We start from the raw sequence: 15,244 nt of genomic DNA on the forward strand, positions 1-15,244 counted from the left end.
GTTGATGACCAGTCTGGACCTCGACTCAGAAGTTGACCCTGGTCCACTAATTTGTGGCCAGGTTGTGATATGTCAGGAGCTTCTGCAGGGAGAATCTGGGACGTGAGTAGTGAAATTATTGAACAATTTGTGTAGCTTTTTCAGTATAAACACATTACTAATGTATTTCCACATTGAATACCTGACTTATGATCCATGTCAGTAATTTGTGTGGCCGGTGGGACAGGGAACAGAGAAAGAATCTGTTAGAATGAAAAGAGAATTAGGGAAGATGGACCATGAAACTGTTAGAATTTCATAAATATTAAATTTTGAACAAATTTCTAAAAACAGAGTTGTTCATAATGTGGTTAATTATGAAGTTGTTGATAATAAAGTGATAGGGCAGAAAGGAACCTTAGGAGATTAACTATCTCATTTGCTACTCTGAGAAACTAAAACAGGTGGATGCCAACCATTTAAACATTTATATCCAGAGGAAAACCTTCTAAAAACTGTGGAACAATGTGCCCTTGAGAAGCCACTAAAATAGGTGGCCTGCGCCTCCTCTCAATCTCTTCATCTCCATTACTCCGTTTAATTTTTCTTCTTTGCACCTATCACTACTTGCACAGTACATATCTATGCCTTTATTTGTGCTTGTCTCTCCTGCTAGAATATAAGGTTATTCTAGCTGCTTGGTCTCTTTCACTCAGCACTCTATTTCCAGTGCCTAGAAAGTACCTGGCCTGTGGCAGATGTTTATAAATGTTTGTGGAGGCCGGGCGCAGTGGCTCACACCCGTGATCCCAGCACTTTGGGAGGCCAAGGTGGGTGGATCAGTTGAGGTCAGGAGTTCGAGACCAGCCTGGCCAACAGGGTGAAACCCCATCTCTACTAAATACAAAAATTAGCTGGGTATGGTGGCGGATGCCTGTAATCCCAGCTACTCGGGAAGCTGAGGCAGGGAGAGTTGTTTGAACCTGGGAGGCAGAGGTTGCAGTGAGCCAAGATCACGCCGCTGCACTCCAGCCTGGGTGACAGAGCGAGACTCCGTCTCAAAGAATATATAATAATAATAATAATAATAATAATAATAATAATAATTGTATATATTTATTGAGGGTAAGAATATCAACATGGATTGAAACACAGCATTAATTATGTCTCTACCTTTTTAGACTCAAGAATCCTTTTTCTCAACAAGGTATAACATCTCTGGTCCAGTTAATTCTTTATCTCTGTATTATTTTAGCAACATATTATGGCGTCAAAAATAAACACATATTTCTTTAATCACTTGATGTTAGAGATTTTCATATGTGTGCTGCAAAAATCAATGTTTTAAAAAAATGTATTTTCTGATTTGTATCTAATTGGTGAACTAAGTGAGAGACTTTGCGGCTCTACTTGTAAATATTTATTGTAAAAATATCTTTTTCCCCAAAACCCCCCAACAATAGATTAAAAGCTAAATTAGACATAACTGTCATTGTACTTTTATTTTTTTAACTTTGGCTTTTGAAATATTGGAGATATTTCAATGTACTATGTAGGAATTTAAATTAAATAAATGAACCTTGTAGATCTGTTGAGGATCATCTTGAGGTGAATTTGCAGAATTATTATCATTTATTGCTTTTCATCAACTATATAATTGAGAAGGTTTTCCCAATGATTTATACCACCATAAAACACTTGGTCTTATTTCTATTAATTATGATTTGGAAGATGTAGTAAGTATAATGTTAATGAACATGTTGAATGATGTTAGATTAATTGGAATGACAAAAACGCCTTAAGCAAAGAGTGATAGTTTGAGAGTATTGGCCAATCCAAAGATAAACTATTATTTACTTTGTGTCCTGCCCTGTCCTTAGAAATCTGGTCCTGAGCAAGAAGTTAGAGTCAATCGCTGATCATAATTTCCTATATTTTTTTAAGAAAACTTTTTATTATGGAAATTTCAAACATACACAAAAATAACTCCAATATTATTCATCTAACGTCAACCATAATCAACTCATGACCAGTCTTGTTTTCATATATATTCCCATCCAACCCCTTTCTCTCTCCATCTGAACACCACCGGATTATTTTAAATACAATCCAAGACATCATATCACTTCATTCCTGGTTTTAATGAGCCTTTTGTTGGGAGAGAAAGGGGGAAGAGAACTAGTAGCATTTATGTAGCAGTGTGGTAGGAAGATCAGCACAAAGTTCGTCTGTTTCCCAAAATGCCTGATATTGGCGGGCCATGGGTGTTAGAAATTACCAGGGAATTACGTATCTTTGGTTATTGCTGTAAACATAAGAACTAGGTAAATGACCTTGCAAAATGCACATATTTCTGAGAGTGGAAAATACATTAATTTTCAGAAATTATAGGTATGCATTTTAAAATGCATACAATCATCTGATCCAAGGTATAACCATAATGAAGCGGAATTTTGGACAGATATGTTTCAGAGATAATTAGAAATGTCACAAAAAATTTCAGAAACTGGAACTTGATCTTCACCAGCAATGACAACAGTACACTAGAATTTTTGTTGGGGGGCAGTAAGGGAAAGAGGAGAGAACTTTGTGCAGAAATAAGCAGGAGGAAGATTCTCTTCTCACTTTTCACAACCTTCTTGGCAAATATTAAATAATATCTTTGTCTGTGGCATCAATTATTCTCTGTGTCGGAGATTTCTAGGTCTGCGTTTCTGTAACTTTCCTTAGCTTTGCTTCAAATATATAACTCCTTTGGTCCAAATATATAAAGAGCTCTTTCTACATAGTTGTGTACAAACTTCCTCATATTCAACATGTCTGGAAGAGACCATTCTGACCCCAAAGCCTATTTTCCCTCCCATTTTTTTCATCTGTATGACTAGCATCATCATCCAGGTAGGTATCCAAGTCAGAAACAAGAATCTTAGTCTTCTCCTTCCTCTCCCTTACTCTTTAGATGAATCAGTCATCAGTTCTTGTCCTGTCTGCCTCTCAAAAAACTCTTACTAGATCTGCCTTAATTCCACTTTTTGTTTGTTTGTTTGTTTGTTTTGGTTAGAACTAGTAAACTTGTCTTAGATTGAATCCATTCTTCACCCTGCTGTTGGCTTAATCTTAGCCAAAAGCCTGAGAAATGATCACCCTGCTATTAGAGACATGTTGAATATAAAAATCTGTTATCTCTTCACTCTGCAATTCTTAAACTTACCCCTTTATTTATTTATTTATTTTTATTTATTTATTTTTTGAGACGGAGTCTCTCTCTGTAGCCCAGGCTGGAGTGCAGTTGTGGGATCTCATCTCACTGCAGCCTCTGCCTCCTGGGTTCAAGCGATTCTCCCACCTCAGCCTCCCGAGTAGCTGGGATTACAGGTGCGTGCTCCCAAGCCTGGCTAATTTTTATATTTTTAGTAGAGACGGGGTTTCAGCACATTGGCCAGGCTGGTCTTGGTCTCAAACTCCTGACCTCAAGTGATCTGCCCGCCTCGGCCTCCCAAAGTGCTGGGATTATAGGCGTGAGCCACTGCGCCCAGCCAAACTTACCCCTTTATATGGCAAATATGACTCTTTACAATCTAGCCCTCCCTTACTTTTTCGGTTCGTCTCCGGCTATTTTTTAATGACTTTACCATCTAACAATATGGAAAGACATGTAGTTCTCTAAACATGCCACAATACAGATTCTGTTTCAGATGGGGCTGTAAATTCTATTCAGACACTCCTCAACTGACAATGGGGTTACATCCAGATAAACTCATCAATTTACAATATTTTCAATTTACGATAGATTTTTCCAGACCTAACTTCATCATGAGTAAATGAGCGAACAGAATGCATATTGCTTTTGTACTATTGTAAAGTTGAAAAATCTTAAGGAGAACCATCATAAATTGGGGACTATCTGTATTTTTCTTTTCTTTTCTTTTTTTTTTAAGACGGAGTCTCACTGTGTCGCCCAGGCTGGAGTGAAATGGTACCATCTCAGCTCACTGCAACCTCCCGAGCTCAAGAGATTTTCCTGCCTCAGCCTCTCGAGTAGCTGGGATTACAGGCGCCGGCCACCATGCCTGGCTAATTTTTGTATTTTCAGTAGAGATGGGGGCTTCACCATGTTGGACAGACTGGTCTTGAACTCCTCACCTCAGGTGATCCGCCCGCCTCGGCCTCCCAAAGTGCTGGGATTACAGGCAAGCGCCACCACGCCCTGCCAACCATCTGGGTGATGGTGTATGCCTGTAGTCCCAGCTACTCGGGAGGCTGAGGCAGGAGAATAGCTTGAACCCAGGAGGCGGAGGTTGCAGTGAGCCAAGATTGAGCCACTGCATTCCAGCCTGGCGAAAGAGTGAGACTCCATATCAAAAAAAAAAAAAAAAAGCCTCTCTGTATTTCTAATAAGATCTCAGCTGATGCTGCTGGTCCACAGACCACATTTTAGTAGCAAGGGCTACAGGATCTATGCTCATCCTATCTCTTCATTACTAGAGGAGTCATGGTTGTTTCTTCTCCTTGCCGTTCATTCTGTTTTAACTGCTTTATGGTTTCAGCCACTTTATTTTGCAGATCAGTCAGTTTCTCTCCCCAGATCACCAACTTGGCCAAATCCTTCTCCCCTTTAAGTCTCAACTCAGATACAATTTAGAAAACTGCCCTGTTCTTCTGTTATTGCACTAGCGCATTGCATTGTGGATTCTTACTTGTCTATTTCCCCATTCAAAGTGTTCTCAGAATTACTCACAGTGCCAGGCACATGGGAGAAACACAGAAAATATTTGTTGAAAAATAGATAGGTGAAAATTTCCCCTTGATGACTTTATGATTGTGCTTTGACATTCCCATGGTATTCCCAGCATTTTATGGAGTAGTAAGTAAATATTTCTAAAGAGTCCTGAAAGTGGCTGGGTGCGGTGGCTCATGCCTGTAATCCCAGCACTTTGGGAGGCCAAGGCGGGCAGATCACCTGAGGTCGGGAGTTTGAGACCAGCCTGACCAACATGATGAAACCCCGTCTCTACTAAAAATACAAAATTAGCCAGGCGTGGTGGCACATGCCTCTAATCCCAGCTGCTGGGGAGGCTGAGACAGGAGAATCACTTGAACCTGGGAGGCGGAGGTTGCAGTGAGCCAAGATTGAGCCATTGCACTCCAGCCTGGGTGACAAGAGCAAAACTCCATCTCAAAACACACACACACACACACACACACACACACACACACACACACACACAAAACCAGAGTCCTGAAAGTTTCGTGAACCACAGACCTTAGAGATTTATTTGTAATCCCATTTTCATAATACTATGGTAACCACAAACTAAGGGGCCCAAGATTATCTCTGGAGAAGCTTCACAGAGCAGCCATTTGGGCTTTGATTAACTTATCATAGTTTATCTTTAGCCCTAAGGCTTGTAGGCCCAGAAAGCTGATGTGTCAGCATTTTGAGCAAGTGTTCCTTTCTCAGTGGGGAGAGTCACATTAACCCAGCTTTTAAGATTGATGTATAATTTAGAAAGTCAACCCATTTATTGACTGTGAGAAGTTATGGCATTAAGAACCAGAATACTAGAACCTCCATGATTAGCCCTTTCCTTGAGTACTCAAACTTTAAGGCAAGTCAACCCATACTTCAAATTTGTTTTGTAGGGCAGAATCTGAAAAGTAGGATTTAGATACATTGGATGTATAGTGGCATCAGGTTCAGTTGGCTTGAAACATCTAAACAGCATTCAGAATAATCTTGCCAATAGGACCAGAAATTTGTTAAGGTCTAGCAGCATGTTTTGCATTCATCTCTACTAAAAGAATGAATTTTCAGTGGTCCCAAAAATGCTCAATCAACCTCGAAGTCTGATGATGGAGCGAACATTCCCAGAGCGCCTGGATGGGCCCTGCCACTGTTTGCCTCTGGGAGTCTTCCTTTACCATCCTTCCATGGCAATGAGCTCCCTTTAGGGTAGACTCATTTTTTTCACAGAGCAATTCTTCCTTTTTAAAGGTGACTTTGCATAATTCTGCTCTGGTCCTTCATGTCTTGTTGTCCGTTATTTCGAAGACCTAGGAAGCACTTTCCAATAAACTTCGAAGTGATGCTTAAAAAATAACCTTCTGCCTCTGCAGTGAAGGCAGGGCTGGCCTTATGAACAAGGTTGATGCTTGTAAGACCTGATAAAGGGAATGTCCTCCAGCCCAACTTCTTGGCATAAAAAGGAAAAAGTTAAATTTCTTTTCCTCTGCCAAATACTATAGATTCAGTCATTTCTTTTACTCAAATAAAAATGCCTCTGGGAGAGTAATACTATTCTCACCCTTCTCTCTCTCTGTGAGGTTTCACTGGGTGTGATGGAGGATGAAGCAGCCATCAGTATTAAATATCTGAGTGGGTGGAGAGTATTGGGGCCTTAGGTCTTTGTTCCAAAGCCCACCATTTTAGACTGTAGTTATCCTTTTTTTTTTTTTTTTCTTGAGAAAGGGTCTCTGTTGCCCAGGCTGGAGTGCAGTGGAGCAATCTCGGCTCACTGCAACCTCCATCTCCCTGATTCAAGCTATTCCCCTGCCTCAGCCTCCCGAGTAAGTGGGATTACAGGTGTGTGGCACTATGGCCAGCTATTTTTTTTCTTTTCTTTTTTTTTTTTTTTTTTTGAATTTTTAGTAGACACTGGGTTTCACCATGTTGGCCAGATTGGTCTTGAACTCCTGACCTCAAGTGATCTGCCCACCTTGGCCTCCCAAAGTGCTGAGATTACAGGCGTGAGCCATCTCATCCAGCCAGACTGTAGTTACCTTACATTGCCATGAAGTTGTTGGGAGAATAGGAATCTGCACATAGAGCAAAAAAATCCCAATAAATTATGAGAAGGCCGATGGGTGAAGGGTGAGGAGTGCAGCTGCATCTTGATTACTTAGGCTAATAGTTCTTGGAATATGTACCAACGGAAGTTATGAGTTTTCTCCCCATTGGATATAAATATTTAAATCATTGACAAGTATGTCTTCGTGGAGATTGACACAGTGAAATGTTTCTCTGTCTTTAATGTGCACTCAGTAGGTCTGATGCAGAGTAGGCATTTTTCTTTTCTGGAGATGGGGGGGTCTCACTATGTTGCCCAGGGTGGTGTTGAACCCCTAGGCTCAAGTGATCCTCTCACCTCAGCCTCCTGAGGAGCTGGGACTACAGGTGTGTGCTACCATGTCTGGCTAATTTTTAAATTCTTTGTGGAGATGGGGTTTCTCTATGTTGCCTAGGCTGGTCTCAAACTCCTGGGCTCAAGAGATCCTCCTGGGGTGCTGTGTACACTATTCGGGTGATGGGTATACCAAAATCTCAAAAATCACCACCAAAGAACTTATCCACGTAACCAAACACCACCTATTTCCCCGAAACTATTGAAATAATAATAATAATAAAGAAATCTGCTGGACGCGGTGGGTCACGCCTGTAATCCCAGCACTTTGGGAGGCCAAGGTGGGCAGATACCTGAGGTCAGGAGTTCGAGACCAGCCTGGCCAACATGGCAAAACCCCGTCTATACTAAAAGTACAAAAATTAGCTGAGCATGGTGGTGGGCGCCTGTAATCCCAGCTACTCAGGAGGCTGAGCCAGGAGAATCACTTGAACCTGGGAGGCGGAAGTTGCAGTGAGCTGATATCCTGCCACTGCACTCTAGCCTGGGCAACAAGAGCGAGACTCCGTCTCAAAAAAAAAAAGATGAAAAAGAAATCCTCCTGCCTTAACCTCCCAAAGTGCTGGGATTATAGTTATAGCCACCGTGCCCAGCTTAGAGTCTGCATTTTTGACAAGCTCCCAGCTGATGCTATGGGTCCATGGATTGCATATTGAGTAGCAAGGGCTGCAACATCCCCTGAGGTCTATTCCCACCCTCTCAATTACCAGCCAAGTCAAAGCTCTTCCTTTTTCTTGCCATTTGTTGTGTTTTACCTGCTCTCTGTCTGCAGCTATTTTATTTCACAGAATCAACCATGTCGTATGGTAGAAAACCTTTCTCAGGCATGTGGATTTGCATGGCCTTGGAAACATTCAGTAATGGGGAAGTGTTGAACAACAAGGAAAAAATACTAGAGGGGGATGGTACTGTGTGGGTGGAGAAGGAGAGAGAGTGGTGTGTGTGTGCGCGCTGCAAGGGTGGGGTAGGGAGGAAAAGGATATAATAGGTCTCACTGGAATGTGGAAATGTGTGTATGTAAAGAGACCTGTTAACTCATGTCTAAAATAGCATAACACCCCAGCATGGTTGGGCAAGTACAGTAGCAAAAGGGAAAAAAAAATCTAGGGAATGTCAAAGAATATTTTGGAATAATGTAACCCCACTTCATGGTTTCTTTTCTCTTCTTTGCTGTTGGTTGGATGTAGTTCTCTGCTGTTCAGAGTTTGCCCTGTTCCCTATCCTGTTTTGCAGGGATGAGGTGGAAGGCATTACAAAGGGAGAAATTTCTACTGTTTGTGGCCAAACAGTATTCAGGATGTCATTATTCCAGTTTCACTTAAGTATTCTATCCAAAGTGTTATTATATAATTTATCTGCACAAATCCGATGTAACACCCTGACTTTCCTGACTTAGCTCTTTCTCTTTTTTAACCTTGTCTTTGTGCAGATTACACATTAACAGTGGAGAATTTTTTTCCCATTAAAAATAAAACTGCTTGGAATTTCACTTGTCAACTTTTCTCTTCATTTTAGTCACCCTCTCCCCATTTCAATTCTTTGGAGTCAGGAATTCCGTATGTATTTTATATTGTTATTGTTTTCTCTTATTAAATTGTTTTCCACAATTATGCATCCTTTTACCAGGCTTTAGAGTACAAAGACATTTCAAAATAATGCAAATAACAAAATTTTAACTGATCAAATGGCAGTAAAAACACTTCAAAGAGTTTCCCTTGGAGAAGTTTTTTGAAAACATAATCTTTCACCAGAAAACTCAGAAAGTGTATGTTAGGCCTGTCTTTAACATCATTTTCTGTGATATCTTTTCTTCATGATGGTAAGAAAAAGAATATATAGTAACTAAAACAAGGAAGACTGTTAGATGTATTGCAATTGTGATAAAACTCGAATGTTCAAATGTGGATTTTGTTTCGTTTCTCTGTTTCGCTATAGGGTTTACATTTCACGTCTGCCTATGCAGTTCTGTGGCTTAGACATCTCTGGAAAGTTTGTATTTGTTCGGAAGAAAGTGGCTTTTATGGAGATGTCACTGGGAAATGTTACTTTTGATTGCTTGGACTACTTAGGCTTTTATGTGTGTAAAGTGCCACATAATCCCATCAGTGGTTATTCCTCATAAACAATTTCATGACTTAATTTATTATTGCTACATCCATTTTATAGATGGTAATACCAAGGAATGAGTTACAGGAGAGTTGAAATTAGCACCTACAATCACAAAGGATTCCCAGACATTTGTTTAGTTTAAACTATGGACTGCAAAAGTGTTTCTTTGTGCCAAATAGCTGATAAAAAGTGAAATATCTGGGGGCTCAGCATCTCTAGGGTTGTGTCTGGGTATGTAAAGGAAAAATGAGATCTGAATCAGTTATATAATGTCATTGAGAAAAAAAAAATCTCTTGAAGTGGGAAAATTGTGGGTGCCATTAGCTCAATGGTCCTCCCCGGCAAACAAAATCTGCCAGATCATTGCTCAACTTGAATTTGTTTTCGTAAACATGGCTATCTATTACAGCGCCACAAACAGCTGCCTTCCACGTTCTTTTCATTTTCCTTTAAATCCTGAAAATGTGTCAATCAGATCTTAATGGTCACCTTAAGATTATAGTGCTGTGACCTCAGAGAACCAGACAGTCTATGTGTAAAATGAACTGGGTAGAGGTATCTTGACAGTCCTGTTCTATTTGCCTACAGCCATTAGTATTGGCTTTAGAAAGTGTATTCTAAAGTGAATGAGCTGGTAGGATCAGTGTGCATTGCTGTTCTTGGGGGAATTTTTCATAGCCCTTCATCAAATGTGCAGTATCAGAGATTCGCAATGACAGCCAGACTCTTAACTTCAATAAGGACATAAGCAGCATGGGGCAGAGGACATAGAGCGGCATAGGATGGTTATGTCTTACTACAGTGCTCTTGCTGCTCCCTAACATGACGTAGGATCCTCAGTTCTTCCTCCCCGTCGACATCTGGATTTTAGTCGTGTAAGACCCATTTTGGACTTCTGACCGCCAGAACTGTAAGACAATGAAGTCACTAAGTGTGTGGGAACTTGTAACAGCAGTAATAGGAAACTAACCCAGGCACTTTTTGCCTTCATGGGCTCTTTCCTCCAGTGAAAAAGTAAAAAATTGTATTTTATAATCTTTGATATAAAGATGAATATGGTATATATTAAAAAGGCTTTCTAGGCCGGGTGCGGTGGCTCACGCCTGTAATCTCAGCACTTTAGGAGGCCAAGGCAGGTGGATCAGAAGGTCAGGAGTTCAAGACCAGCCTGGCCAAGATGGTGAAACTCCATCTCTACTAAAAATACAAAAAATTAGCTGGGCATGGTGGTGGGCACCTGTAATCCCAGCTACTCGGGAGGCTGAGGCAGAGAATTGCTTAAACCTGGGAGGTGGAGCTTGCCGTGAGCCAAGATCCCGCCACTGTACTCCAGCCTGGGTGACAGAGCAACACTCTGTCTAAACAAACAAACAAAAAAACTTTCTTTGACCTAAAAGTTCCTTTTTTTCTTCTGATTTCAAAAGAAATTAAAACATTTTCATGGGCACCTAAAAGTATCACGGCCTCTGAGCACGATGTCAGGTGAGCCTCACGGATAGGTCTGCTCTGCGTGGGAGTTGCTCTGTCCAGATCTTTCCCACCGTTCATGCTCTGGATCTAGCGTAGCGGGGTGCATGCCATCTGAGGGATTTCAGAGATACTGACCTCTCATTCTGTTGTCTAGTTTCCTGATGTTTGAATGGGAGGGCACTTTACATGGGTGGAGATATATATTTTGAGAAAGAAGAAGTTATTCAGAGTGTGTCTTCAGTCACATGACATCAGGATTGCCCCCTTACAATACACACAGTAACCAGACAATACATTCTAGTTGAGTGAAGAATTGTGACAAGATTTTTGTCTTTTAGTTCTGTTTCTTGGAAGATTTTGCACAATCAATATACCTTTGTTTACCTATCTTGCAAATAAAAGATAGAATAGATTTTTTGTTTGTTTATTTGTTTGTTTGAAAAGGAGTCTCACTCTGTTACCCAGGCTGGAATGCAGTGGCGTGATCTTGGCTCACTGCAATCTCTGCCTCCCGGGTTCTGCGATCTTGGTTCACTGCAACCTCCACCTTTCAGGTTCAAGCAATTCTCCTGCCTCAGCCTCCCGAGGAGTAGCAGGCGTGTGCCACCATGACTATCTATTACATTTTTATTTTTTTGTAGAGATGGGATCTCCCTATGTTGTCCAGGCTGGTCTCAAATTCCTGGGTTCAAGCAATCCTCCCATCTCAGCCTCCAAAAGTGCTGGGATTACGGGTGTGAGCCACTGTACCCAGCCCTTAGAATAAATTACTTGTTAAAATTTGGAGAGAGGCTGGGCGCGGTGGCTCACGCCTGTAATCCCAACACTTTAGGAGGCCAAGGCAGGAGGATCATGAGGTCAGGAGATAGAGACCATCCTGGCTAACATGGTGAAACCCCATCTCTACTAAAAAATATAAAAATTAGCCGGGCGTGGTGGTGGGCACCTGTAGTCCCAGCTACTCGGGAGGCTGAGGCAGGAGAATGGTGTGAACCCAGGAGGCAGAGCTTGCAGTGAGCCAAGATCGCGCCACTGCACTCCAGCCTGGGTGACACAGCAAGACTCCACCATAAAAAAAAAAAAAAATTTGGAGACAGATGTGATAATAATGTCAATAATCCTTATGTAATAGCATCCATAGGTTGCAAAACACTTTCATGTACATTATCTCTTTTGATAATCTGTAAAGTCACGTAAGATCTTAGGAGGAAAAATGCTTTATATTTATATAAAAATATTAATAGTAACAGTGGTTTTAATTTTAGATAAATCATTTGTCATTTATAATTCTATGAAGAAAAATGCTATGAAACACAATTATATATCTGACTTTTGTCACTCTGTAATTTGGCCTATGCTCTCAGATGTAAGCAAAAATGCAAAACAACATTTGTACTCCTTACTCATATATACTACTTTCCACACTTTGCCTCTGTGAAAAATGCTACATTTCAAGCTCATGACTACAAGCGTTAATGCTGTGAATTGGAAATTAGAACATACCTCATTGCATACTCCATTAACTGTTTCCACTTCTCCGACAATTGGAAGCCAGAAAGGCTTGATTTCTAGCTAAAAAGCAAAGCTAGATTGAGGGAAGTTCAGAGACGCGATTAAGGAACCGGTGACCAGAGTCCCTTGCTGCTTATGGAGCCCACAAGAATAAAGATAGTCGCTTTTCAGAATTACAATTCTAATTCAGGATTTATGGAGTTTACTCTAATTTGGTGCTGTTCTGGAAAAGGCTATGTCGAAAAGAATTCGTTTCTAGAGATTTTCAGGAAAGTAGCCAATTCAAACTGCTCAACCCTGTGAGATCATTCCTGGCTGGTAGCAAGAACTTTCTGTCATGTGGGGCTTGCTTGAGAGTGAAGAGTACCCGCATATCCACTGCTTCTGAATTCATACCTGTTGGGGTTTATATGCACACGTACACACCAGCATCTGGGTCTTCATATCCGCTTTTCACACTGATCGTGTCAACTGATTCACAAGCCTTCGAGTGTCCTAGTTAGACCAATTTAGTCCAGCTCTGAAAGAATAGATAGGTAAGATAGACTGTCACATTCCATCAAGGTAATTTCTAATTTCACAACTGAGGTTTTAATAGGACGTCTGGTCTATTAAGGTCTTTTACTCTGTTCAAGAGCAACCAAACACCGCTGCCAATTCTATCATTAAGAAGAGCAAGCTGCTGTTCAGCGACCCTCCCCTCAGCTGCCCTTCCGTCCTGGGGCCTTCCCAGCCTGCCTATGGTTAGGCGCATTTTAAAAAGTTGCACTCATTCTAGCTACACCCTGCCACACCTCCAAGCCTGAGGATGCTTTCGTCTGAGTTCCCAGCAGTCTTAAAGCTTTGCCAACAGCAGACGGAGGTATCACGCTGAGCCCTGTGGAGAGAAAGCCTTGCACTGTGCGAGTGACCCATTTGGCACCAGAGAGGGGGAGGGGAAGAGAAATCCTGATGGGCTCCAGGGACTCCTCATCCATCTACTTCCCCTAGGATCCCCTCCTGGAGGGCTCTTGCAAACACAGTTTCCCTGCCACGGAGGTTCATCAACAGAAACCCACGAAACAAGGCCATGCCCTGTGGCACTCTGAGTCAGTCCCATAGCGTGATTTACCAGCTCTCTGAAAAAAGAAATCTGCTAGGACCTGGGCTGGAACCGTAAGATGTAAAGATGTCAAGTTGAAAAACCTAGGGTGGGCCCAAACCTCCAACTCCCCAGCCCCGATTCCCACCCTGGGAAAATCATTCCAGTGTAAACATTTCTTTTTACATTTAGTATATCTGTGCAAGAAAAACTACTTTATTACTCAACATTATTAACATTCACTTTGAACCTTAATTCTGAAAACCACAGAATTTTTAAAATGCTGTAAATAGCTGACATGGGTGTTCTTCCCTTGCTTTCAAAGGAATTGTTTTTGTAATTACTGAGCAGGGTGAAGCTGAATTTCCCCTGCAGTAAACAGGAGAGTGTGTAATGAGATATCTTAACTAAAAACATTAATCATATTCAGATTAATTAATAATAGAAAACTTTCAGGACATTCTTAATGCTTAAAAAAAAAACTTTTATTTTTTGAAGTTGTTAGGTCTCCATTCTAGTTCTGAGTACAAATAAATGCCTGACATATGCTCTAAGCCAAATTCCAAAATGTAGCAAAAACAGTGCCTGCATATTTGGCAGGAATTTAAACCAGTTCAGGTCAGTGTCTGTTTCTGCCCAAAGAAGAGTTTCTGCATTTACACTGAGCTAGGAAAATAACACAGGAAAACATGGGAAACAACATGGAATATTGTAAGCTCCAGGGCCCGGCTGGCCAAAGAATAATGTTTGGGGCAACTCTGAAATTACCGCCCAGGCTGCAGTTTGGGTTTGCATAGCGTTTTGGAGGACGGTGAGCAAGAGAGAAAGTACTGATTGCATTGTTGTAAGGAAATTGCCTTCCCCCTTCTAAAGCTCTCACCTTGCAAATCACCCCCTCTTAGCAAAAGCACATCTTACTTGTTAACTCTTCCCCTGCTACTAACCTTTTCAATCATCCCCCTTCATCATTGCAGAATGGCCTTTGGAACAAAGCAGCATTTTAAAGCCTTTCCCACTAAAAGTTTGCCCCTCCCCCCTTTTAAAGAGGCAGTGTGGGGGTAATTTTCTTCCTTTCTTTTTTTTTTTTTTTGTTGTTGTTTTTTAAATTTGTTTTTCTGCAGTCTACTCTTGTAAGGCTGTCATTGTTTGGGGGCTGATGGGTATTTCTTCAGAGATACCATCATATCGCTTGTTATTGTAACACTTATTGGTGATAAAGTTCAGACTAAAAATTAAGCAGCTGCAATGTAGCAGCACAAATTAGTTTAATGTAAGCAGTCAGGAGCAGCTGGCTGGCTCAGGACTTGAATTTAGCTGTGGGGGGAAGGGTTCTGTGACGCTGACAGTGTTTTTTTCCTTTACATAAACATTTTTGGCTGTTGCAGCTTTTGTGCTGATCATGTGACAGTGTCCCTAGGCAGATACTTTATTTCTGTGGCTTTCATGAGCAATCATTAACCTTCAGACACCGAGTTTGCTTTTTGCTTTGTGGCATTTGCTATTATTATTATTTTATTATTATTATTATTTTTCATATACTAACTAGTTTAATTCAGAAAGTGTCAGGAGAAAATTACAACCAATTTACAATAGACTGCAATGCATAATACTTATGTTTCTATTAAAGCAGACCTTGCTTATAAGACCTTTCTCATGGCTTTGCGGGGGTTTGTGGATCAGGATAATTATTTTCAGTGTGTCTGTCGTTAGGATGCTCCTTTAGTATCCTCTTCTGATTGCCAGGCCTCTGCAAGCTGGCCTTGGAGAAACTCAATTTGGAGATCAACCTTTGGCAGTCTTCATCTACTCGCTAGGAGGCTGGAACCCCAAAGGGGTTAGAAATTGGGCTTCTGGAGACAGGCACTACTTGGGTCCCTTCTTCCTTCAACAACTGACACACCAGCGTTCAGTA

The 15,244-nt window shown here is 41.2% G+C and overlaps 1 long non-coding RNA gene across 1 annotated transcript; it reads right to left on the reverse strand.

The window, feature by feature from the left end:
• Positions 1–8,714: 8,714 nt before the first annotated feature.
• Positions 8,715–14,338, reverse strand: LOC100606841. Its single transcript, XR_178056.2, has 4 exons — positions 14,277–14,338; positions 12,648–12,771; positions 12,243–12,311; positions 8,715–10,177 (listed from the first exon to the last, which is right to left on the reverse strand). It is a non-coding gene; the product is annotated as an uncharacterized LOC100606841 (long non-coding RNA).
• Positions 14,339–15,244: the final 906 nt, after the last annotated feature.

The sequence above is a fragment of the Nomascus leucogenys genome, chromosome 3 (assembly GCF_006542625.1).
Source record: "Nomascus leucogenys isolate Asia chromosome 3, Asia_NLE_v1, whole genome shotgun sequence".
NCBI lineage: Eukaryota > Metazoa > Chordata > Mammalia > Primates > Hylobatidae > Nomascus > Nomascus leucogenys.